The sequence below is a fragment of the Branchiostoma floridae genome, chromosome 16 (assembly GCF_000003815.2).
Source record: "Branchiostoma floridae strain S238N-H82 chromosome 16, Bfl_VNyyK, whole genome shotgun sequence".
In the NCBI taxonomy this organism is placed as follows: Eukaryota; Metazoa; Chordata; class Leptocardii; order Amphioxiformes; family Branchiostomatidae; genus Branchiostoma; species Branchiostoma floridae.
The window spans coordinates 5876252-5901191 of NC_049994.1; the positions used below are offsets into that span (position 1 = coordinate 5876252).

A 24940-nucleotide genomic window follows, 5' to 3' on the forward strand; every position below is an offset into this window, starting at 1 on the left:
CCTTGCGCGAAAAAATAACCACTGGACAAGCGAAATCGACGGGCTAGAAGATAGAAATATTAAAAAGACAACGTAAAAGTCTTACCTCGCGTGTGTGAATATTGGCGGTAAACGAGTCGCTTTCCTTCACCCAAGAGATGTAACCCCCTTGTCTGGACGCAGAAGTGTGTGCGTGTCTGCCCCCAAAGCTTCAGACACGTTTGATCAAGGTTATGCAAATCCAAAATGCTTTGACCAATCAGGGCTCGGTTCTGACACACTCACATGAAGGCGCCTCCTTTTTATTTCAGACAAGCGTGCTTGCGTAATACACACTGATAAGAACAATGGGCGGTTTCATGCAGTTTCTATCGTCTATAGGTTTCAACCTCCTTGCAATAAATAAGTGGGGGCGACATATTTTTTTTGCCCGAACTCTTAATTTCTTTTTATTTGTCAGTTGTTGAAATTGCCATTCTTAATTAAAATCATAGCGCTTTGCTTAAATCTCAATAGATACCTAACCAACTGTAGTTCTTGGTAATAATGTTTCAAAATGGCGCCCCCGGTGGTTGTGGAAAATGTCCCTATATCTTCGTACTACTAGTATCATGAACACACAAGGACTGATATCGTGTAAACATGTAGCATGAACATCAAACAAGTTCTAAATGAGTAGGTATCCCTCATGCCCAGACATTTCTTGGTGTAGTTATGAGTTCTTGTATGTCTACAACATTGGAACAGAGCAAAACCAGGTAGCTAATTCTCCAAATATCCTATTACACCATTTCCGCCTCAAGTTACATCCTAGTAATCTCCAAGCAGATCCTACGGTGCCATAAGATAGCATCAAAGCTGGCCAAGGAGTATAGCCGGCCAAAGGGAGTCAAACGGGCACCGGAGATCTGCCATTTGCCTTCACTGGAACAGGGAGGGGCATTTCTATTGATTGAATAAAGGTGTCTCTGCCCCTCCCTGTGCCATATTAACATCTACACGAATATCCGAGGTGCTAATGATTTTACGAGCAATTTATATTTTTATCGGGACAAGTTCACTGACCCGCGCACATCTCTGTAGGAGATCCGCGCCAAACAGGAAGGAGGGCAATTAACACATACACAGCAAGCACAGTTTGATTAGGCAACAATTGGATGTTAATAGCCTTTTGTGGGTTTGATACTACTAGTATATTACGCCACCGTGGATCTGCTTGGAGATAACGTCCTTGCAGCAATGCTGGTTTACATTTGGCGTTGGGGACTTGAAAATTACAAAAATGATGACCCTTTGTTGCATTATACTTGTACATGTTAATACATTTGGGCAATTAATCTACTAAGCAGAAACTTTAAGCTTTTTATTCATTGAGACTGTCATTCCAGATTTAAAGTTTTGCTAATGTTATAATAGTGAGTCACTGGAATGTCACACACTGAAATCAACATTAGATGCACAACTCATTTCAATATGTATGGAAATGCATCGATGACATGTACACAAGTGCATGGCAATTGAACCATATAAAATTGCATTATCTGGTCCAACTTCAGATTTAATGTATTTTCATATAAACTATTAGCTAGCTAAGTATGTTTTCACAGGTATATGAGTTTGTTGGTTATTTAAGATATCTTTAACAGGTATGAATGGAAAATATTTCACAATAATTTCTTTCTTTGTTAGTAAGTTTGGGCCCAATATCTGTTCCTTTTCAAAGTGTTAAAAAGTTCTCTTTCCTTCACATTTTTCCGTTATTTGACATATTACTTTGGTCCCCTTGTTATTTTTCTTTCCAGCATTTTTTCAGCATTGCTTTGATTTATCATAAATAAGTCAAAAACTTTCTAAGCTATTTGAGGGTTGGTTGTCACTAACTTAGGTACATTAGTATCAATCAATCTGTCCTAAGGAAAAAGTGAAATTAATGCATTTCAGCCAATAGTGATTTCAAGCATGTATTTCCCATACAAGAATATATAGCTGGTGGTTTGCATTGTAATTAGTCTCTTACAAATACACTAGTGTAGTCATCATTTAAAATACTAGTATATAGTCATCATATGGAATCATTAGAAGGCCAATACTACTTGTTATCTGCTACTGTGTCCTTATCCCTTATCAGGAAAATCCTCATCTTTATCCTCTTGGTCCATTATCATTGTTATGACAACAAAGAAGGGGTGCACAGAAAATGCTTCATGGTATTATGTCATGGTTTATAATCATGACCCAAACATTTGAAACAACATAGGGATAGCTATTCTCCAAGCAGAGGTTAGGCTCCGGCTGTTTTTTTAAACGTTTTCTAAGTCGTTTTTATCGGGCTTTATCTTGCTGTTTGGCTGGTGTACTTCAAGAAAAATGACAAAATAGAAAGCCTGATAAAAACGACTAAAAAGACGTTAAAAAAAAGCCGGAACCTAACCTTTGCTTGGAGAGTAAGGGATAGCCTCATGTCCAGGTGCCCTATAGGAACACTCCTATGTTTTGGCATCCCTATGTTCTGACACCATGTTAATGTTAGGGATAGGGTTAAGGTTAGGTCTTGGACCTTAGGGGTGTTGAAACATAGAGGTGTCGCGTCAGAACCTAGGGGTGTCAGAACATGGGGGTGTTGGAACATACAGGTGTTGGTACAGTGTACCTATAGGGTTGTCATAACATATACTAGGCAGTTTCGGAACATAGTGGTATCGGAACATTGGGGTGTAGCTCTGGTCCACAAGGTTCCTGGCTGGATTGACATCCACTGACAATTTTTCAGGATAAAAGCCTCAACTACAATTTGCACCCCAACTTTTTCTGCTATGCCTACTTGAACAATAGAATTACAAACTTTGTTCAAGAACATGCACTATCATAAGAGAAAATATACTGGGTGTATCATAACATATCGGTAGTACCAACACAAAGATAATATACTACAGCTATCTCTGAAAGTGTATGCTCTGATTAACTTTGGCATTCTACAACATTGGTATCAATTTTCCCATATTTTTTTTTGCAATTTACAGCATTTCTGCTCATTTTGCAGCTGCTTTGTAACATTTGGGAAACAAACAAAAACTGATATGCATGCAGATGTCATACAAATGATTAAATCAACATGACCTTACTAATGTGAACAGATTATCAACAGTCTGAGTGGTTTATAATGTACACAATGATTACAAAAGTATGATTATTCATTGGCATGCTATTAGGTGTAGCAAGTTAGACACACTAATTATAGCATAATTAAGATCAATTTGCAATAAATGTGTTCTACAAATATGAATTATAGGATAAAAACAATAAAATCTATATTCTAACAAATATTTAAACTTTCCATTGAATATGTCAATAAGCTAAAATGGCTTCTGATAAAGTAGATTAAAATGCAAATCAATGATACTATTCAGCATTGATTACATGACACATAGTACCAAGTAAGTCAATAAACCTACTTGCGGTCAGTTTACACACACTTTGCAACTATTCTATATAAATTCGTTTTTTTCAGTTGTGATTTGATAATGTAAACTGTTGAGAATAGAAACTTATTCAAATTCATCACAAATGCAAAATATATGCATATGGTATAGTATACATAATGTACATCTTTTCTGCTGGAATGCATGTAATTATTCATATATTCATATACACAAAGTAAAATGAATCTGTGTGACATACATTCAATAAACGAAATCGTAAAGATTGAAATAAATGAAAAAACATCTTACTCTTTGCTCATCCAGACATTACACTTATACACTGTCAGATTGAATGAATCATAAAATTTGATTGTCACATCTGAGCAAATGTAAATCCTATATATGATATTGTAAAAAAAAATTATGAAACTCCCTTTGATATTGACTTTAAAACAATAAAAATAAAACAGATTGATAGAATTAATTCCTCATAAGGACACTCACAGTTCTTTCCACTAGATGGCAAATGCTGGGAGACTTGAGTAGCCAAAATTGGATCTGTGTAATCATTGACGTCATAATAATATTGGAATATGATGAACAACAAAACTTACGAAATGTAAAAAGACTCCTTCTTTATCTCGTATGCGATTCTTTACACCTGCCAAATGTTTGGTCAATCAGCAGTTGCAGGCTATAGGGGAAAGGAGTGTACTGTTGATTAAACAGATTCAGCTGTACATTCCCGTCTTTTCATTCATTGAATGGCATAGACAAATATCAACAATTTCCAAAAGTTGAACTTCTCTCACATGCTACATGATTATGTCTTAGCAACCTTCTCAACAAGTTCCTTGAAGTGCTCTTGTCCCCACTTGAACAGCCTGTCTGGGTCCAGGGTGCCGTAACCACGGTCGGGAGTGTGGTGTCCACGGCTGGAGCAGGCCTCACGCAGAAGTTCCCGTATCATCGTGTTGGATTTGAGCTTATCCCGCAGGCTTTGTCCACCTGGAAACAATATCCATGACCATGTCAGACTCTGTATTTAAAATGCAGGTCCAAATATGTCTAACCCTCGTGAGTGAGTGAGTGAGTGAGTGAGTGATTGTGTGAGTGAGTGAGTGGAGCATTCTCTGGCACAAGCTGAGACAGAGGGGGGAACCATTGAGTATATTTGAGCAAAGTGCTATTGATGCAGATTTTGTATTGTTGGTCACAAAATATCCTCAACCCAGTATCATCTTTGACTTTGTATTTTATCATTGACATTGGCAAGACAAAATACAAACAACAACAGGCACAACAGATAACAGGCATAAAAATGTATTATTGATAGAATTAGTAATTCAGGCTTACCGACAGATTCTGCATACATCAAGGTGAAGCCGACCACTGCTGTTGCCATGGCAGCGGCCACAGATGTTCCAGACACACTCCAGGACCTGTACAAGTTGGTGCCCTTTGCAGAGGCTACCTTCACTGGATGTTCCTCTCCCATCAACAGGAAGTCCATCTCACGGCCCCTCACACTGAAGTTTGAGGCAGTGCTCGTCCTGGAGTGGCTGCCCACACAGATGACATCACCATGTCTGGCTGGGTACGAGATCTCTTGCAGCCTCCTGTTATGAGCTGCAGCTGCAATCACAATCTGTGAACACACATTTTCTTGTGTCAATAACCCAAATTGTCTTCAAATTATCTTAAATCAATGCCATAACAGTATCATTGAGACTGAAATACACAAAAATGAACACTACATATACTTCAGGATTGCTTTAAAACCATGGGACTCACAGATATCAAAATTCTCCCAGTTATCTGCTATCAAAATTAGTGGCCAAATGGCTATTTCAGTTAATAATATGCTAATGACCATGTTTGCCTCTCATTCTTACCTTGCCTTTGTTCTGGGCTTCAGTCACGGCCTCATACATCTTGTGGTCAAACTTCTCGAATCCTACTGGGATGAGAATGATGTCTGCTGGATGACTGCTGTGATTGGCTGCCCAGTCAACTGCCTTGGCCACCCATGCTGGGTTTGATTTGACATTTTCATCCACAACTTTTGCCACTAGGAGCCGAGTATGTTTGCGTGCAAATTTAAACCCAGCTGCAATACTTGCGAGTGCTGTTCCTATTCCGAGTGTGTCTACAGACAGATCCCAACTCTCCTGAGGTACAAAGCAAGTCTTGTCCAGGATAGTGACATCTGCCAAGTCTTCGTGGTCTATGTAGACCCCACTTCCAAGCACTGCAATAGTGACATGGCTTTTCAGCTTTCGGAGATGCTTCTTCATTACAGCAGTTGTATCTCCAGGTGCTGAATGGTTCAACACAGCATCACAGGCCATCTCCTCTGCACTTTCTCCCAGGTAGGATGCACAATGAGGACAACATGCTTTGATGGTTACAATGTCATTATTCAGGTCAGCAAGGTCAGTTAGCCTTCCAACCTGGAGATCTTGTACTTGTCTCCAGGCACACACACCTGCAGAGTGGTGGATAATGACTCTCACATTTGACTTTGAGATGTCTGGGATGTCTAAAGCTTTTACAGAATAAGCCTTGATTTCTCTTATCTGGAAAATATGTACTGTCAAGGAAGTCTTTCCTGTCTCACGCTTCTGTTTAAGATAGCGGAGAATCTCCTTGAGATGCTCCCATTCCAAGGGTTTATCAGCAGTGCCCCCACACCACAGGTCCTGAAGATTGTTGATTTGTCCAATCTTGTCCAAGATTGCCTTCAACGCCTCCACTCCCACCTTGTCTTCCCAAACAGCATCTGATACACAAGGCAAGATGAAACAGGACACTGCTTCCTCAGGTCCTGTGACTTTGGTGTTGATTATGTCCATTGCTTCAGACAACAGCTTCTTTCTTGTATCAGGTGAGTTGACTGGAATAGGGAACTTGAGGTTGATCATTGACCAATCTACACTGACAACCTGCTCCACCCAGCTCTGAAATGGTTCGCAGTCAGGAGTACATGCCTCGATGATGATATTAGGAAAGTCAGTGTGCTCCTTTCCCACAGGTCTGCACTTCATTCTTCTCCAAGTACAGACTCCCCCTGAGTGATGAATGATGACTCTCACATTTGTACTCAGCCTGTTAGGGATTGACCTGCCTGCTTTGGTTTGAAACGTATCAAACCCATGGGATCAAGATATAAAGCTTTGGACTCAACCTTAAGCTTTTTGCTAATCTGGAAAAAGTGGACTTTCAGAGGAACCTGGTCCGCCTCACGCTTCTGTTGTAGATAGTGGAGTACGTCCTTGAGATGCTCCCATTCCAAGGGTTTATCTTCAGTGCCCCCACACCACAGGTCCTGAAGATTGTTGATTTGTCCAATCTTGTCCAAGATCGCCATCCAAGCCTCCACTTCCTCCTTTCGTTCCCAAACAACATCTGATACACAAGGCAAGGTTAGACAGGACACTGTTTTCTTAGGTACTGTGACTTTGGTGTTGATTGTGTCCATTGCTTCAGACAACAGCTTCTTTTGCTCAGCAGGTGACATGTTTGGATTAGGGAGTGTAAGGTTGATCGTCGATCCATCTGCACTCACAACCTGCTCCTCCCAGCTCTGAGGTGACGGACGCTTAGGAGAATGTGATTCGATGATGATTTCAGGAACGTGCTTTGGTTTGAAACGTATCAAATCTCTGGAGTCAACCTCTTCAAAGTGAACTGTCAGTTGCCTGGTATCATCTGATTTCAGACCATGAAGCACCTGCAGGATATCCCTGATGTCTTCTAGTGCTGACTTGTCTGCACTGTCCTTCTCTCCTTTCAGCCATAAGTCTTCCACACTGCTGACAAGATCACCTCTAAGGTGGGTCAGAAATAACTGCAAAGCAGCTGCTCCGGGCTTTTTTGTGTTCCTATAAGCTGCATCTGATGGTGAAGGGAGGACAAGACAGGAAATCTTTGTAACTTCTTGCTTTTTTTTTTTAATCTTATTGATGAAGACTTCCAGATCCACAGGACCTTGCATCCCTCTCTGTTCAGTCTGTTCGGGAAGACGTAGAGTGAGAGAATCCATGGTTGATGCAAACTGGACATCCTGTAGCAGCTGGTCTAGACGAGTTGTATGCTTGGTTGCCACTTTTCTGAAGTCATAGTTTCTGAATTTGTAGTCTTCCTCTGGAAAAGTTGGACAGAATTATAAATAATGACCCACCTACAATGTACTAAACCTACATTCTGGAGAAAGTGGACAGCACCAGGCCAATTAAAGTCACTGAACCATAGGACTGGTGGTATTAACAGCAGGAATGCAACTTGTGCATACATTGTCCTATAATCAACCATCAGACATAAATGAGATTCATGCTTGACCAAAACCCTCAATGCTACATCCGTTCCTCAAGAGAGTTTAAACCCAATTTAATACACAAGGAAAACTTCCCGACATGTCAATTACGTCTTTGTCACACAGCATCCTTTTTGCTGTGTGTAAATAGACCTTGCACATCGGGCGTTAGCAATTTTTATGATCCATTGTACACCACCTCCAGGGTTACATACATGTATGACTGCCAAGCAGGAGATCTGAGATGCTCCCAGCCTTGTGCAAATGCAGCACTGTTGTCCAACACTTTTCAGGTACCGGCTTTCCGGGTTTACGGAAAAGGCTGAGCTGTCTACCTGGGCTGTCTACCTGGGCTGGCTATCACGTCAGGCTACTTGGACCTACGGAAGCCCATTGGGACAAAAGCTGTTTTAGCAGTAGGGGTTGTTTGTGCTCAATGAAAAAGCTATGTGTGAAGGAACTGTGTGTTATGTGAATGAGCTGTGTGAAGTGGCAGTGTGTGAAGGAGCTGTTTGTGAAGGAGCTGTATTCAAAGGAGCCGTGTGTGAAGGGGCTTTGTGTGAAGCAGCTGTGCTTGAAGGAGCTGTGTATGTTACCTTAACCCAAAGGTTCTGGGTTCAAATCAGTTGATATGCCATCGATCTTGTGTGCTTGGGAAGGGCTATTAACACGACTTTCCTCCCTTCACTAGGAAAGAGAAACCTAGCTTCCGCAAGGGCCCTCCCTCAGATAGGGCAAAGAACCCACCACACTTACGGAAAAGACTAGGGGTTATTCCTTCCCAGTGTAAGAGGTTCAAAACCGTAAGTCCTACAGGTATGGCCACACCTGGGGTAACTGCTGTCGTATTGAGGTCACCTGAAATAACACCGAATGGCAGCTGTTCCAGACCATTGCACTTTAGCAACGCTTATTTTAAGCTCCTCACAATTCAATTGTCGATCCTAATGTATGGCGCAGAAGCCTGGACCCTGACAGCCACTAAAGAACGACTCCTGGACACCTTTGACCAACTAGCCACCAGTCTTAAGACTAATCCAATCAGCCCGTGTTAATAGCCCTTCCAAAGGGTGCAAAATCGGTGGCATATCAACTGATTTGAACCCAGAACCTCTGGGTTATGTAACACTAACAGCTTCTCCGTCATCAAACACAGCTCCTTCACATACAGCCCATTCACATACAGTTCCTTCACACATAGCTTCTTCATTGAGCACAAACAACCCCAACTGCTAAAACAGCTTTTGTCCCAATGGGCTTTCATAGGTCTAAGTAGCCTGACGTGATAGCCAGCCCAGGTAGACAGCCCAGCCTTTTCCGTAAACCCCCGGCTTTCCTGCTGCAGGAGGTCACTAAGATCTAGATGTACCGGTAACCACCATGCTGTATGATGCATCTGCCTGAAAATAGCCGTTTGTCATTGGGAACCTTGTGTACCACTCCCGATCATCGAAAGGGGGATGTATGTACCCTCGCACTCCCAAACTGACCATTCAATCTGGATTTTTGCTTCAATAATATGAATGGCTGCCTGTTGAATCTCAAGTAGCCCAACCCCGGCAATGTCCAAGCCATCTTCTACACCATGCCTGATGCCGCAAGTGTTTTTAGTCTTTCTGTGCATATAGCACAGGAAGACTAGAAACATTGGGTACTTTCTGTTACATTCAAAACAAAATTTTATTCTTCCATCATTTTGAAAGTTTCATGTGCACACTGTCAACATTTCTGGTGGGTCAATGCGACCGATTACCACAATGACTCACTGGGGGAAAGGCTATCGGATGTAGCCATATCCGAGCAGGGATATTTGCGTATTTGTAACAAATGCTAGCGAATGCAAACGGATTCAAGTTGGATCCCTAAAATATCCGAAATTTGGATTTTTGGGATCCGGAATGAAAAGACTCAAACATATCCCAAAATGGGATTTTCCACGGATGCGAAGTCGTTTTTTCAGGGATTTCTTTGAATACCTGGAATGATCGGATCGCAAAGAATCCCCAAACGGTATTTCCCTCGGATGCGAAGTCGTTTTTCAAAGGATTTCTTCGAATACCTGGAATGAACGGGTCCCAAAACGGCCTTTGCCGCGGATGCGAAGTCGTTTTTATAGGATTTTCCTCTTATATTTGGCATGGTCGGATCCTAAGAAATCCCAATGCGGCATTTGCCGCGGATGCGAAGTCGTTTTTTAGGGATTTCTTCGTATGATCAGATCATAAAGAATCCAAAACGGGATTTTCTGCAGATACAAAGTCACTTTAATGAATTTTCCGCACATTTGACAAATCACAATATCATGTGTGCCCAATTACTTTCTTATAAAAGGCTTACACGATTTGAAATAGAAAAGAATGCACAGAATAATCTTATTCTAAACCAGTCCTGAGAAGAACTAAACGACGTAATGTCATCGAGGCCGAATCCTGTCTGCCACATGATATGTATACAGATACAATATTGCAACAAGAATGGGTTATACCAGGTATGTACAGAGAGTCCCTGTTATCTAATTATGTTAAGGGAAAGTTGAATCCTTTAATCGCCAATATCACATGACTTCTTATACTTCCAAATAGAATATAGGATCAAACGTGAATGCAATTTGACTTTTATGTAAAGCTGACATGGGAGTCTGTGGCTAATCTTGCTTCTATATACGAATATCTGTTTCTATTACAAATCAAAGTCTTCGCGATGTCCAACTCTAAGGAATTTCCACATCCGGCTACAGGATACGGATAGTGAATCCAGCTTGTAAAGTACAACTAACATGACTTCTAGTATCAGTATGTACACCTTCTCGCAACAGCACAAAGTCTCCTTTCTACTAGTGACAGTGCTTCGCTTCTTTTCAGGCTAGTTACGCCCTGATCCCTCCCAGCTCAATTCCTTCTGTGCCCTTCCTGTAGTCCAGTGTTCTCCCAGCTGTTGACACGGCCAGAGAATGTCCACCCGCCTTCTGAAAAAGAGAAAGAATAATCCCATCAAATTTTGAGATAGCTAAAGCATCCATGTTTGATGGATGCGTCCGTCAAAGTAATTAGGATGTATATGAAAAGAAATGGTGATTGGCTTGCTATACAACAGGAACAAATGCATCTGATTGTGGTATCCCCATTATCACCGTTACATTCCGCATTATCATACCAAAAAAGTCCCCCGGGAGGGCGCGGCAGAAACAGTCTAGCGTTGCATAATTATTGACAAGGTGTGATCTGCTTCCCCGGCCGGACTTTGCATTGTGTACGAGACGTCGCATATAAACAAACACGCAAACACCTATGCGAATAAATACCAGGCTTGAGACAAACATGTGTATACAAGTACTGTTTTGATGATGATTCAAATTTTTCCCAAATAAGTCAACAGTTATACAGCAAGTATCATGCTTGTAACTTGTGTTTTGTAAGGCTCCGTTATGTCGTTTTCTGATAAGTTTCTGTTCAGCCCAAGCATACCAAAAGCGCTACTAACTACTAGCCAACAAGGAATGTAGTCACAAAGACGAATTGAAAGCGGGTATTGTTTGGAAACAATCATTGTATAATACATACCTCGCCATGATATCCGCAGGACAGTGATGTAAAAAACTCCAGGACGCAGAACTACAAAACAGGGCTGGCTGTTTCAGTCCCTCGATCGCCGTCCCGTCCGTCGACTGCCACTTGAGTTTGGTCACCGCCTCAACATCACCCTACTACAGAAGTTCACACACGTGTGTACAAATCCATATCCCGAGTTCAACGTTTCAAACCTCAAAGTTTGAGGTACAAAAAGATTGCGGTCCTCACGGACAACGCTGACTATCTCCGCTTTATTTTTGAACTGACTGATGTGCAGTCTGATTGGTCAGAGAGACAACGATTGGATTACCCACAATACACCGCCCCAATGTACGGATGCAAAAAAACACAGAGTCGCATATTTAAGATATCCCAAGATTACCAACAATGCACTGCTCCAATGGAATCCCATCCACTGGAGCAATCCACTGGAGCAGTGCATTGTTGGTAATCTTGCCACGAATGCAGAAAAAAAACATTTCGCATCCTTACGAATCCGAGTATCCTGGTATCTAGCGTAACGTGGATTGTCTCACTTGTATTGACGTTACAAACTGTGGTGTCCGAGGTACAAAAAGGGGGAAAGATATGACCAATCTAAAAAATAAAATATATGCTCAAAAACAAGAGTGCTAGCCACGCATACATAAAAGTAAGTATTCTTACGGAAGCTGTGTTAGCATCCGCCACGAAGTAAGTAAGCAAACGAATTCCGTGTTTGCATCCACCGCGAGTTTCGGATACCAACGAATGCGTTACGGATGTGTATGGGATCCGTGATTTTTGGTAATCTTTGGTATCCGTCAGCATCCGTCAGGATGTTGAAAATTCGTATCTTTGGTATTCGTCTGCATCTGAAGACTTTTCGCTGATAAACAAGAATCCTGACCACGTATTCTTTCGTTTGCGTTAAAACTAAGTATCCATGCATACGAATACAATGTTTGAATCAGTTAGTGGCTTACAGATACTAACGAATCCGTGATTATAAGTAAGTATCCATACGAATGCAGTGTTAGCATCCGTCACGAAGTACTGAGTATACGGGTTCTGTGTTTGTATCCACCGATGAGAGTTACGGATACCTACGAATGCGTTGCAGATGCAAGTGGGATCCGTCATTTTTTGGGATCCGTGATGGTTTTTGGGATCCGTCAGCATTTGTCACCATACGTCAGCATCCGTCAGGTGTTGCAAATTGGAATCCGTCAGCATCCTTTTACATATTCGGTCTTTTCGTCTAGTGACTGTTTTTTTTTACAACGTGGGCCCCCGGGTGCAGCAGGGGCGCAGGCCGTGCAGCCATTCTGTGTCGTAGAAACTCCTTCCTTGACTCAACTCTGCTTTTCTAGGTGGCCAGATTCAGTGCTGATCCATCTATCTATAAGTAGTACCTGACCTTACACAGGACACACCAATCATCGCGCAGCACAGAATGTCCAATATGTCTGGCATGCATGCTGACGAAATTGTTGTTGCCGCAGCAATGCATGGTTTCTACGTGTTTTCAGATAGTATTCGGCGAGGCAGCAATCAGACACTTAACCCACAGATCTATGGATCACAAAATTGGTACCTTGTGAACAAGTTTATTTGAAAACCCAATAAAAAAAAAAGAAAAAGAAAAAAAGAAACGGACTGACAAACCGACCCGCGGCACAGAACATTGTGACAATAGCATCGGTCATGAATCTTAATGACTTGCCTTATTTAGAACAACATTTCCCTCTAGACAACTCAAATGCATCTTCTCTGATTGGCTGACAGCTGGTTTGTGGCGATGCCTACAGTGACCAAAAATCTAATGTGAAAAAGCAGAGGGACCAGAAGGTATATATAATGACGCTGGTCCCTCTGCATACGAGAATGTGGTGCAGCAGGAGTTCCAGGTCCATGTGCAAAAGTTGGCGCATGACTACATTATTGCCATTGTTATACGTCCAGAAATATTCCTTGTGTAAGTTGGTTCTTAATGTAATGAGTGGTTCTGTACCTGGTTCTGTGTCGACGTCTGGTTCTGTACCTGGTTCTGTGTCGACGTCTGGTTCTGTACCTGGTTCTGTGTCGACGTCTGGTTCTGTACCTGGTTCTGTGTCGACGTCTGGTTCTGTACCTGGTTCTGTGTCGACGTCTGGTTCTGTACCTGGTTCTGTGTCGACGTCTGGTTCTGTACCTGGTTCTGTGTCGACGTCTGGTTCTGTACCTGGTTCTGTGTCGACGTCTGGTTCTGTACCTGGTTCTGTGTTGACGTCTGGTTCTGTACCTGGTTCTGTGTTGACGTCTGGTTCTGTACCTGGCAGACGTGTGATGTTGCCAAGTATCTGTTGAAAGTAGTCCTCTGAGAAGCCAAAAATCCGAAGTGGATCCAAAGTGCCATGACCACGAGACTGGCTGTGATCTCCAGGTTCTGACGCCATCTCTCGCAAAATTTGTTTCATCACCACGTTGCTGGAAATGGCACTGCGGAGTCTTTGCCCACCTAAAAAGGACATAAAAATTTTTTTAATCAACTATTCATCCTCATGAGACTAGTTAACAACATACAGAAACTAGAGTTCCACGAACACATACCTTTGCCAAATAAACCAGGTTTGTTATTTAGAATGATGTCTGTAGACATAAATGTGTTACTCAATACATTTTATTTTATATGCCTGGAGTTGGTTCATAACATTTCCCCATTGCTTATACAAATTAGATCCCTATTTACATAATGATATTAAATTGTATCAAGCATCAGCATACCAAAAATCATGATGTTCCTTTCATCCCTTCTTGACTTATTCTCTTTCAAAGTAAGAAACTAAACTGGCTCCTGCAGTTCAAGAAAAGGTGTTAGCAGACCCAAACATACACCTCTTACTCTCTGCCATCTTTCTTAGTTACATATGTGACAAGTTTGAAAGTCCTATCACGGAATGCAGTGGATTTATCAACTTTCCTCATTAATTATGCAAATTAGCCATTAATTTGCATAATAAGTATCTCATTATGTAAGTTTTTACTTAGGCTATCTACATACCAAAAATCATGACGATCCGTCAACACGTTAATATTTTCCATTAATTATGCAAATGAGATCATCATCAGCATAATTAAATTGTGTTGATATTTCTTTCTTTCTCAGCTACAAATGTGTCAAGTTTGAAAGTCCTATAATGGAATGCAGTGGATTTACAAACTTCCCTCATTGATTATGCAAATTAGCTGTCGATTTGCATAATTAGAATTCCATCATGAAAGTCTTCCCTTTGGCTATCTACATAACAATAATCATGATGATCCGTCAACACGTTTATATTTTCTCATTAATTATGCAAATGAGACCGTCATTTGCATAATTGATATGCACTGATATTTCTCTCTTTCTCATCTATATAATATTATTTGACAAGTTTGAAAGTCCTACCATGAAGTGCAGTGGATATTTTAACTTTCATCATTAATTATGCAAATTAGCTACTGATTTGCATAATTAGTATTTCATTATGTACATTGTTACTTGGGCTATCTACATACCGAAAATCATGAAGATCCATCAACACGTTGTAGAGTTATTCTCGTCCAAAGTTTGAAAGGAAATCGGCGACTGCAGTTCCAAAAAAGCTGCTAGGGGGCCCAAACTCACAGCACTTACTCGCTGTCCCGAGGGCTATCTACCACTCAAAAAGCACAACCACAGCATGTCCAGAACACGAGATATCAAAAATTGAGATTCCGCTGCAGTACCTTAGCGAGCTGCTAGGGGGCCCATTATCAAACTTGACCTTTGTTTTTCCGACCCCTACCCACCTACCAAATATCATCGGGATCCATCAGAGGCTTCTTGAGTTATGCTGTTAACACACACACACACACAGACAGACTCACAGGCCCAAAACATAACCTTAGCCATTCTGGCAAAGGTATAAAGTTTATTGCCTATCCATACATGCCCAATTTGGGCTAAATGTTGTAAGCTACAATGTAGATGGCTAAGAGAATGACAGACTGAGCACAGGTTAACCACAGTCTCTTGCAACACAAACTCCACCACTACGGCATCCGAGGTGAGATCAGTGCTTGGATTACAGCTTTCCTCGCTGATAGAACTCAAGCAGTGGTCGTTAACGGTGAGTGCTCGGACTTTGTCAGTGTGGAATCCGGCGTTCCACAGGGCTCTGTTTTGGGTCCCTCATTATTCCTGATCTACATCAATGACCTACCATCCACCCTGAACTCACCATCGCGCCTGTTTGCTGACGACACGGCAGCTTACAAGGCCATCACTTCCCCTAATGATCAGGATCTCTTACAAGAAGACCTTGAGCGGCTTGCCGAATGGGAAAAGATGTGGGACATGACTTTTCATCCTGAGAAGTGTCAGACGCTACGTGTAACGCGGAACAGGACTGTCATCCAGCATGACTACTGACTTCACGGTCACACCTTAGCAACGGTTCCCAGTGTCAAGTACCTAGGCGTTACCTTCACAAAAGACCTTACGTGGAAAGTACACATTAACAACCTGTGCAACAAAGCCAACAAGACCTTGGGCTTCTTAAAGAGAAATCTAAACATCAATTCTAGGGCATCAAGGAGTTGGCGTACAAAACGTTTGTACGCCCCATACTTGAATACGCAGCAACGGTATGGGACCCTTACACACAACAGGACATTGATAGACTGGAAGCAGTTCAGCGAAGAGCGGCACGTTTTGTGATGCAGCGGTACCGCCGCACCTCCAGTCCAACTACAATGTTAGAAGATCTGCAATGGAACAGTCTACAGGCCAGAAGGAAGTCTGCCCGCCTTAGGGACCGTACGGCATTTAGCGAGGGGGGAGGGCCGGTCGCCAGGGGGGGGGAGGGCCAAGCAAAAAATTATTTTGCCAGGGGGAGGGCCTAGCAATTTTTTTTTTACTTGGGGGGAGGGCCAAGCAAAAAAAATAGCTTGGTCTGCCAGCAAAATATGTCCCTTAAAATCCAAGAAACGGCGTTTCAGAGGGTCAAGATTTCAAAATTTTTCTGGACCTCTGAAAGGGATTGCCCGAGGTTGGCGCTCGGGATACAGTGAAAATGCGAAAGGGAGGGGGCGGAGCTTATGCATGACGCACTCGAAAACCTTATTCACGTACAGAAATGTTATTAAACTCTAGATTAGTCTGCCAGCAAAATTTACCCGTCTTATTGCCCTCAAAATGTAAGAAATGGCGTTTCAGTTTCCCTGGATCCCTTTTGACGTGACCGGCCTCGCGCCTTTGATGACCGACATCGTGATAATGTGTTTGGGGGGGATTTAATTTTGTATTTCTAAATTGAAATGCTATTAAAGTTAGCTTTGTTTGTCAGCAAAATATCTCCTCAAACTGAAGGAAATAGCTTTTAAGAGGGTCAAGATTTCAAAATTCTCCCGGACCTACCTTGCGATTCTTCGTGCCTTTGGCGCCGAACATGGTGTTCGGAACGTCGTTCTCAAAAACTTGAAACCCTCGTATTTTTTATTTTTTTCATAGAAATGTCATCTAACCAGCAAATTTTCCCATAAAAAAGCAATGCAGGAAATCGTGACAAAAAAAGCGTGGCATTTCTAAAAGATCTCCTGCAATTCTGCGGTCTCACGCCCGCCGGCGGCTAGAGAGAGGCGACCGGTCTTACCCCGCTGTGGGAAAATCAGCGTTACGCGTCGGCGCCCCCCTCCCCACTACAGTTTTGGAAGTCGAATCGTGCTGTCGTTTTGGTTTCCATTTTTTCCCCCCGATTTACCGTAAGTTATTACCACCACAGAACCAAGAAAAAGTCCAAAATATATGTAAATTGAAAATAGTTTCCGTCAAGCCGCTCAGGCCCACGAGCTTGCAATACGTAAATTTAGGGAGCGGGGCGCGCGCCGCTTCGTGGCGCAAATCTACTAGAAATCCAGGTACAAATGCTTTTTAGGTGTTGTTTTAATATCAAAACAATGAAATAGCTTCTATAAAGCAAATATTCATGCCTCTATGAAGCAGATATTTATCCCTCTATTAAGCAGATATTTTGAGCCATTCTGTTTTCCTTTTTTTACTAGGGGTGAGAGATCTGCTTCTCGATGAAAATCATGAAAAAGTATGATGCAAAGCACATTTCCAAATGCGGGAGCGCAGTGTTTTATTGGCGTCTTGAATATTTTTTTTCAAAGTTGATAGGAGGGGGGAGGGCCAAGCAAAAATATTTTGTCTTGGGGGGAGGGCCTAGCAAAAAAAAAATTACCAGGGGGAGGGCCATGCAAAATTTTTTTGACCCGACCCTCTGACGACCGGCCCTCCCCCCTCACTAAACGCCGTACGGTCCCTTACCATGCTTTATAAAATAAAACATAACATTGTCCACACAGAAGGGTTGAGAGGAAAACTACAACCCGCCCCAACCCGAGCGAGACGTTCTCATGCCAGGCAGTTGGTTCGACCTGTCTGTAAGACATTGTACCGTAAGGCCTCTTTCTTGCCGCGCACTATAAGTGATTGGAACCTGCTACCACAAGTGGCTGTCGAAGCCTCTACCATTGACACGTTTGTGTCAATGGTCTCCGAGCGTATGTGACAACCTAAAACCTTGGCCGGTGGCCTCGACCCTTGACCACCCATAAGCGACAGAATAATCAACGAGATGATTGTGGTCCCTTCAACCGGAAGAGGAAGAGAAGAGCAAATAATATATTGTGATCCCTGTTAAACAAAAGGTGGGCAAAATCTGACTCCTCCAGGATTTTACTAATATTGGTTAAGCCAGCATGGTATCTTTATATGGTCTTAAAATCACTTTAAATATCTACATTGTATCATGAATGATGCAATTATTTCAATGACAATGACTATTTCAAAGTCACAATTGAATTGAAAGTTGAATCATGTCATATTGTACATACCTTTTCGCTGTGCATTTGCTAAGATGATTGCCACCATACCAGCCACATATGGAGCAGCATAGGATGTTCCTTTAAGTTTGAAAATAGCATTTTCAACCTTAGGATCATCAGGTTTAGGAGATGCCGATTTTATCTCTCCTGGACCCAGGATGTCGATTTCCCTCCCAACACCTGTTGAGTTGGATTCAAGGCCAAGTTTGTTGTGGCTTCCCACACAGATGACATCACCAAACCGGGCAGGATACAGTATGCTGTTGGAGCTCCTGCGTCCTTCATTACTCGCTGCACAGACCACGATGATGTTGTTGAGTGAGGCCTCCTTGATGCACTTCTGTAGCTCTGCATCATACCAGTTAATCCCAATTGACATGGAGATTACATCCACCTGTAAATAATATCAAACAATCAACAATGTATTGATGATGCAAATTCCAAATTATAATCAGAAACTTTTTAATTCTTAAACTTTATTATCATATAGCCAGGCACCGCGGACCAATCAGAAGGCCCAGTTCCATGTTGGTTATGACGATGTAACACGGCCGGTGTGTATTGCTCCTTCTGATTGGTCAGAATTTGAATTTGAACATATGTTGTCGATTTGCTTCGCTCACTCAGTGGTTTCATTCGGTGGTTATAGCAAAGAACCAGGAGTTATCACACCATATACACCTTGGGGTGGGTCATTAACCCTTAATTGTAAGCCCGAGATAATGAGTATCAATCAACCTATTTTTTCATCGAATGAGTTTGGCACAAAGATAAAGGCATACAAAACAATCCTCTTGAGATTGGAATATCAGCCCACCCCAGACCCACAACCCTGATGACTGCTCTCATACTTCACTTCACCCCAGGAACGAAAAAAAAAACAGATTGGATTTCAGAAGTGAAAATAGGTGGCTTTCTTTGTTTTCAAAATCAAGTGAAATTAATGAGCATGCTGATCATGATGTCATCAATAAGATTTACTTACTATGTCACCTTACAGACAAAACAAAAAAGAATGCAGGGCCCTGAAACACAATCATACTCAACTTTTTGAGGCATCAACAATTCACATCATCATCATTGCCTAAAACTTACCACTCACCTGTAATCTATTTTCCTTCTTTTCTTTCACCAGATGCTTGACAGCACAAATGATACTTGAAACATCTTTAATGTCAATTTTACAGATGAAGAGATTTACAAATGGTGCTACTCCATTCCACAATCCCTTCTTTACCAATGATCCATTGTTAAATTCAACAGCTTGGTACTTCCCTCCTGCGATGATGGCTGCACATTGTGTGCCATGACCATTGTCAGCCGGATCTCCTACAGGAAGAAAAAAATATTTACCATTTCTCATGTACTGAAAGGAAGACTTAGTGACTAATGCAAGACCATTGTGGCCATTTAAAAACATTTTCACTGCCTATTCTTTTCACAATATACGAAGTTAAATCAGAGAGCATATGTCTGAAAAAAACGTCACTTCAATTAAATAATAAATTATCTGCACTGTCACACAGAACTTGGTGAGGAGACAAAGTGGGTTAAGTAAGAACTTTAATGACATGCTCTACAATAATTCTGGGCTCATGGGTAAAGTTCCACTTAGTACCAATAAAGTCATGATCAAGAGAATATTAAATCTCCTTCAGCAAACTCATGAAAATGTCACATTTAGTAAACTTTGTCCATGAACGATAAGTATCAAGGGCAGTGCTCAATGTCTATCAAAAGTACATGTTAGATATATACAAACCAGGGGAAACTGGAAAGAATGGTACCTGAGTGTACAGGTACCCATATACATGTGTAGTGCACCCAATACACCGCCCTGTGTGGCCTTCAGCATGATGCAAAATGCATTGAGAAGTCTTGCCACTCACTCTCTGACCACTCTTGAAATAACTGGACAAATTTCTTCCAACCAGATGTCCTCAATGAATGAGCTGCGTGGTAGGCTTAGGTCACATTTCCAAACCGGGGCCTGCCCGTATACCTAGAAATATACACATATTAGTCGCCCATGAATCTTATGTTGACATTTTGTGTACTAAGTATTTTGATGGCTTTTATATCATTCTTTTCCCTCCCGAAAGCTGCCAGACTGGGCACTGGTTTGGAAATGTGACCTAAGCTGTAGCGGGTCTTCAGGCATATTCACTTTACAGCAGCTAGTATGTCATTCGCCTTTTATGAAATACTAGGATGTCTTCTACAGTACAAGGAAAGAGTGAATGAAAGACGTGACTATAATGTATAAGATCTGCATGCTCTTTTCCTTAACCCTCTCGCCACGGTCAGCCACTAAAGTGCCGTGGCGCATCAACCACGGTGCGCCACTATAAATCCAAAATATTTGAATCTCCCGCCAGACCTGTGGCCAATAGACAAATTACTTTAAATTGGCCAGCCAATAGGCTTCTAACAAGAGACAATGAACCAATCAGACGTTATCTAGCATTTGGACCACGTTGGAGGTGTCATGGAGTGTTTTTGAGAGCTTTTGAGGGAGCGTTTCTTGGTGAAAATGAGTGAATCTGAGAGTGATATCACAGATGGTGACACGAGCATGGACTCGGGGAAAGGAGTGCCAGCAGTGCCACAAATGGAGAGCAGGAACGTAAATAATCTGTTGTTTTGATTGGAAATTGAACCAGACCAAATTTTGCCGATTCTGGCACGCCTGGTGGGCTTTGTTTGTTTTTCTTACGCTAGTACTGGGTAAATGTTATTAGCGGGTGCTGGGCTAGGTCCCTCGGCAATTTTCTGTAACTTTATCTCTGTGTAGGGAAGAGCTACTTGTCAGAAAGTCGCTCAAAGACTTGAATAATGCTTTGAATCCGAGTCAGGTGGAAAAAACATGTGATTTTTCAGTAGCATTTCTCCGTAGGAATCTGTGGGGGACTTGTTGGGGAGGGGGGCGTGGCACATGTTGGTACATGTATGTTTGAATTAGGCATAGCATATCTGAGAGTTTATCAACACTGATCTTTGTGAAATCATTCTAGATTACTCTGTTGAACTGTGTTTTAGTTTCCATTTCATACTGTCAGCTTTATAGACTCTACTAAAGTATTTTGTCTATAATTTGAGAATAATTTTGTTTGAGCCTACACTTATACTCATAGGGGTGGTGCAAACATTTTATAGACTTTTATTATTTTTTGCATTTTGCGACTTGCAGTCGCAAAATGCTTACTGGCCAGTGTAGTCGCTGTTGAGATGAACGGACCTGTTCAATTCATACCAAACATTTTTATACCTTCTAAAACAGGCATTTCTTCAACATGGTCGCATTGGCGCAGTGGTAAAATTTACGCATTCTAAACTAATGCACCCGGTTCGACTCCGGGGAGGTAGATTTTTTTCAACTTTTTTTTTTCTTTTTTAGGCCATGTTGATTTGATGATGTGGATGACATCCTCTGGGAACTCCAAAACTGATGCGAGCGAGCGAATAAAAAAAAAGTTTGGCCAAAAAAAAAAAGTTGCCTTCAGTATGAAATCAAAGTGGCCAGGAAGGTTGAACATAGGACTAAACACACATAGTATGGTATACCAACAGTTACGTGTAGGGACCAGTACATCATATGGATGCAAAACACGGGTTCTTCTTGGACCAATCCGAAAAAAAAAACTGACCTGAAGAAAAACAACAGAGGAACAGGTTTCGCCAATTACAAAATGGACACACTATGTCGGCAGGCATTTGGGGTCCTACCGTGGGCCAAGAAGACAACAAGAGCGAAGTCAAGTAGAGTTTATAGTCAATTGTACCAAGTTTCTACAGTCAAAGGTAAAGAGACAGTTAGCCTTTATTACATGGAGATGGGACTTTAAAATGCCAGTGGGAGTCCAATAATCCACCAAACAGATTCCTTTGTAGCAAAATTGACCAATTACCATTGTTTTGAGTATTGCCAGTTCTCAAGTTTCCACAAACAATCAGGTCCAGGTTCAGGTCCGGACCTGGAAATGATCCTCTGGACCTGAATTTTCTGTACTGGTACCTCCCCCTACCAACAATAGATTTTTTTCTTTCTGTCCTTTGACATCTTATTCTTTGACTTTAGATTTATTTTGGCATTCTATGGCATTAGTTATCTGTTTTCTGATACTTTTTTTTCAATCTACGGAATACTTGTGCTCATTTTACAACTGCTTTGCACAATTTATTGTTTGGTCGAAAACTTTTTTTTTTGTTGGAAACAGCCGAAAATTGGTGCGAGCGCGGATGTCATCCATATAATCAAATCAACATGGCCTTACATCTATTAAAATACTAATTTTTACATCCATTAGGCCATACCAATTTAATTTGTTGGTTCTCGGAATCGCCGCTTCTATTTTTCCCAATTTAAAAAAAAAATCCCTGTAACATTACGGTAACGCAAGTTGCTGGACTTGAAGCAGAAGGTCAGGGGTCACCATGGCGGGCGGATCGCCTAACCCAGGCTGCGTTATCCAGCTCTGAAATTTGTAGTTTTACATCGACATGACAGAGTAGTTTTCGCAAACTTGAGTTGACAGACAGTATCTAGAAATATGTTATCAGGATATATCAATTCTTGACACTGTTTTGAAGTAGATATTGCTTTCCAACGCTGGTTGACGTCAGCAGTGGGGAGGGCTACCCCGGGCATGGAGGTGTAGTACTGTTTTCTGTTGTTGCGTTGTTTTTTGTTTGTTTGTTAGTAGGATAAGGCATTGTCAAGTGTTATTTATTGCTTGCTATTAGCTTTATTGCCTTTATTTTTCGTTTACACCTATGCTTTGTAATCTTAAATACGCATAGCGATGTATGTACTTAAAACTAGCCGGTTTGATCGTATAGTAATGATATAGGAGTGTGCTTATCGTATAAGTAGTTAGTAATACGTATATCACAGCTGATCAAGTGCTTGTGTATAATTGCTATTTTAGATAGACCAAACCCTTATAGAACGACAAAAGTCATACAGGTACATAAAGACAGCCGCCTAATTTGCATATAAATACTCTCTAGCGTGCCTAGGCATCTACAGGGATTGTTATTGATATTGTCTCATTGTAAAGGCTAGCATGATGACTAAATTGAATCTAAGCTATCATTTGGAACGTAAAAGCTCCATCTGGGTAAAAGTAGTGGCTATGTTAGCCCTGGTCCTACACTTCTGTAAATCACCAGTCATCAAGGACTCGCCAGAGCTAAACAATGTTATGGAAGTGAATCGTACACAATACCAGGCAGTGTCAAGATATGACTACGCATTGTACCAACTGTCAATCACTCGTAGTAAGCTTGCCAGTAACATGTCTATACCAGTAAGGCAATGTAGTAAGTTCCAATTCTGTACTCTTGCGTTACTCCTGATGTCTGGTGATATCCTAGCAAACCCAGGCCCGACAATTCGGCCAAACCAACCAGCATCTCTAGACATTTCCGATACACACGATACTACTGGTGAACAAATACCTTGTAATCTAAATGTGCCAAAAAAGCAACATAGAAAGGGTCTGATGTTGTCACACCAAAATATACGAAGTCTTCCGGCTAAGCATGCACACCTAGAAATCCTTGCTGCTGAGAGTAAAGTCGACATTCTAGGATTAACCGAAACTCACCTGTGTGATGACTTTCCAGACGATACTATCAAAATACCTGGATATGTACTCCTCAGAAGGGATAGGGGTTCTAGGCATGGTGGCGGTGTGGCCTTTTATATCAAGGACTCCATCGCATTCAAAGAAAGGAGTGACCTATGTGTCGAAGGACTGGAGGCTTTGTGGGTAGAGCTAACCCCACCAAAGTCCAAACACTTACTTCTTTGCTGCGCTTATCGACCTCCCAATGACACGGACTTCTTCAGTCTCTTTAGAGACAGCATGGATAAAGCATCTGAAACCAACCTTGAAACTACTATATTGGGAGACTTGAACTGTAATTTACTATGTGACAATGGCCCCGCCGAAGAGCTCAAATTCCTATGTGACCTCTATGATCTGACAAATCTTATAACGGAGCCAACACGAGTAACGGAGCGTAGTTCATCACTCATTGACGTAATCTTGACGTCAAACTCCAGCAAATACTCAAGCAGTGGTGTATACAAGGGAGGACTGAGTGATCATCACCTCGTCTACACTCACCGTGGCCTGAAGCAGCCCAAACCCGCACCTAAGTGGATTTCCGCGAGGATCTTTAAAAGATTCAGGGAGGAAGACTTCATAGCGGATTTAGAGAGAGTCCCGTGGTCAACGATCACGGTCTTTGACTGTGTACAGGACATGTGGTCTGCCTGGAAATCTCTGTTTGAAACAGTGTGTAATAAACATGCCCCAATCAAGAAGTTCAAGGTCAAAGGAACGGAACGGCCACCCTGGCTCTCCGACGATATTCGGGAGATCATGTCCCTACGTGACCAGGCGAGATGTACGGCCGAACGAACGGGGAATGAGAAGGACTGGGAAACATACAGACATTTGAGAAATCACACCAAAAGACTGGTTGCCTCCAGAAAGAGGAGCCATTACACCGAGGAGATAAACAAGGGTTCAACTAACGATATGTGGAAATCCCTCAAGTCTCTTTTGGGTAAATCCAAGTCAGGCAGCATTCCAAGCATGAAGGACGACACGGGAGAGACGAGCTCCTCGCCAGGTATAGCCCACAAACTGAACAACTATTTTGGGACAGTAGCTGAAAAGCTGGCTGAATCTATCAAGAAAACCATGCCATCGTTTAGCCCCTTGGTCTACGTAAGAAGATGCCTCGCACGTTTCTCTTTCAAGTCAATAACA

General features: G+C 41.9%; 1 protein-coding gene across 1 annotated transcript in view; it reads right to left on the reverse strand.

The window, feature by feature from the left end:
• Positions 1 to 171, reverse strand: part of LOC118403334 (zinc finger protein 239-like) — a 2848-nt gene extending 2677 nt beyond the window's left edge. Inside the window, exon 1 of the mRNA XM_035802036.1 lies at positions 86 to 171. The gene's annotated coding sequence lies outside the window, so the exon portion shown is untranslated. The remainder of the gene's footprint in view (positions 1 to 85) is intronic.
• Positions 172 to 24940: the final 24769 nt, after the last annotated feature.